Source organism: Chenopodium album, chromosome 24 (assembly GCF_948465745.1).
Source record: "Chenopodium album chromosome 24, dcCheAlbu1.1, whole genome shotgun sequence".
NCBI lineage: Eukaryota > Viridiplantae > Streptophyta > Magnoliopsida > Caryophyllales > Amaranthaceae > Chenopodium > Chenopodium album.
This window is the reverse complement of record NC_137857.1, coordinates 15,404,447-15,407,276: the sequence shown is the minus strand read 5'-3', so window position 1 is coordinate 15,407,276 and position 2,830 is coordinate 15,404,447.

Below are 2,830 nucleotides of genomic sequence, written 5' to 3'. Positions count from 1 at the left end.
GGCCAAATTCTGCCTCTAAATATGATTTTCGAGCAGTTTTTTATTTTTAACGAAGTTTTTTTTATGCTTAAAATTTTATCCTTGAGTTTGATTAATAAAATTAATTATGTTTAAAGTTAATTAAGAATATAAATATGTTTTTTTTATTTTAATAAGTTTTTCATCATATTATATTGTTGGAAATTACTTGGGATAGTAATATTAATTGTTGGTTGTTTTCTAGGAAGTGATTATTCCCTAGGAGAATTTTAAGTGATTAAAAGTGGCTCAAAGGATTGTTTATATGAGGTACGTACATGTCTACTTCGTTATAAGTAGTATCATGTTAGGTACCGAAAGGAAAGAACTTAATTTCATGATTAGGGAACACTTGGATGAAAATTGTTTGGTTACACATTGATTTAGTTCATGTGCTTATGTTTATGAAACATGTTTTGGTGAATTGATTATGTTTGTATGGAATTATGGATGCAAACATGTTGAATTATATTGGATAAAATGTTTGTATGGAATGTTGATACAAGCATAATTTTATTGGATTGGTTTGTTAATCACATTTGGATTATTAAAGGATTGGAATTGAATGGTTTAAATGGAATGAATTTATTAATTATTCCACAAGGTTATTATTATTTATTTATTACTCAATCATAACTTGTTAGTATGTTGAGTAAAGGTGGATTAAGCCGAAATGGCTAGGTGAGTTGACTATGTTCAACAATTTTGGATAATTTGGAAGTTTAATAGAATTAAAGGTCAATTTGTGATGTGATCACCATTGTCCTAAATAAGATTAAAAATGAATTGATGTATGATTGTTATGTTTGGTCTACTTGAATGAGTCGGATATTAATTAAAATTGTAATCACGTAAAGTGAAACATGGATGAGCAATAAAACTCTGAAAAGCGTGCACTTCTAGAGTATTGACAATTATGGGTTGGGGTACACGGTGGTAGCCCGTGGCTTTTCGAAGCTTGTTTGATCAACATGTCCTCTTCTCTTTTGGTATTTACATTCTATTTTATAATGAAAGTTAGATGGGATCCTAGACTAACTTTGTGAGAATGGAGTCGCGCCCATTCTTGCATCGCGCTAAACTTTTATTTCAAATGGTCATTTGGGACCTGGATTGGACAACCTGGTCTATTGCTTACTCCAAACTAAATTAATTAAATTAAATATAGAGTCAAGTGTTTGGAATTAATTAGTAAGTATGTTGAGTCAATTGAATTGTCTAAGTGTGGAGTCTTGATTGATGAATTCGAGTTGTATGTTTATTTACTTTAATTAGTTGAGCATGCTGGTTTTGGTACGTTGTAGCTTGTATGTACTCAGCTTTGCTGATTGCGTGCTTTTGTGTGTGTCTTTCTTTTGGTCATGGCCTTCGCCTTTCAATGACCCTGTGATGATCTAATTATTACACTTGTATTATTGGGGAGCAGTATTGCACAGGTTAATTAGCTTGATGATGTGAAGTTCGGGGATTTGACATACGCATTGTCAAGGGATTGGTGTGATTAAGAGTATTCGTTCTTTGTGTTGAACTTATTTATGTTTTACTATTTTGATTATGTTTTGGATTTTTAATATTGGTTTGGTTTTAAATAAGGGCCTTATATGGTTTCAATTTGTAAGCTTTAACTTATTCGTTTTCTAAAGTATGTTATTTTAAAGACTTAAGTTTGATTTTCCGCTGCGATACTTTGATAAAGCCTTAACGTTTTAACACGTGGCGGTAGCACGTCAATGGTTCTCCACTATTCTATTTAAAGCAAGTGGTTTGGAAAAGGGAGAATTATTGGGGTGTTACATACTTAGCAAATATATCAGCACAACATTGGTCTAGGCATGCATTTTTTTATTTTTGCAAGTCAAACATGCTATTAAACAATGTCTGTGAAACATTTTAATGTTGTGATCAAGGATGCAAGGGATAAACTCATTCTCACTTAAATGGAGTGGATGAGGAAATATATGTGTAAGGAGGGTGTTCCCACCATAGGGGATCCTTCTCCTTAGATGCCCATGACCCTTTAAAAGCCTAGGACTTTACACTTGTTAGGGTGTATTAGGATTTGAATTCATAACTATTTAGGGGACCTTAAATTAGAATTGATTCTATCATTATGCTTTTTTGTAAGAAACAAGTAGGGAGCCGTCAATGAGTTTTAGGAAAACTCATAAACCTCGTTCATGCCTTTCTCCCATGTGGAATTCATGGGATAATTAGCACGAATCGTAAGTTTACCCTTGCCCAAATTGGTCTACATAAATGAGAAATGATTTCGGGAGCGAGAATACTAAAATAATGTTCCCTTTAGAGGGGAATCGCTATCCTAGCCCTAGTGCGGCTTCTACTAGCTCTTCCTTTTTCATAATTTCATCTACAAACGATATACGCAATGTCATACCTAAAACTAAGTTAGTTAATTTTATTTATATGCATCAATTACGTAGGAATTACATTGCAAAGTCGTTATTCTTTTTTTAATTCAAATCCATGAAAGGAGCAAAAATAAACAAGATTCGCCTTGGCTTAAGTGATCAATGTAATACCCAGTATATTCATACGTATTTTCTTAATTTTTTAATTAGGAATTATTTTATAAAAACGGTATTTTAGTAAATTTATTATTTGGAGCCAAAATAATATTTGAATTTTGGCGCCACAATATGTGTGCTTATTTGAGCTCTGCGGAGCTATTTTTATTACTAATATACGTTTTCTAGTGTTTTTGTAGAGTTGGTATTATTTTGTAGGAATTTGCAGATTAATGTCAATTCCCGAGCTTTATTGAGCCACTATGAAAATATTAGAGATGATCGTA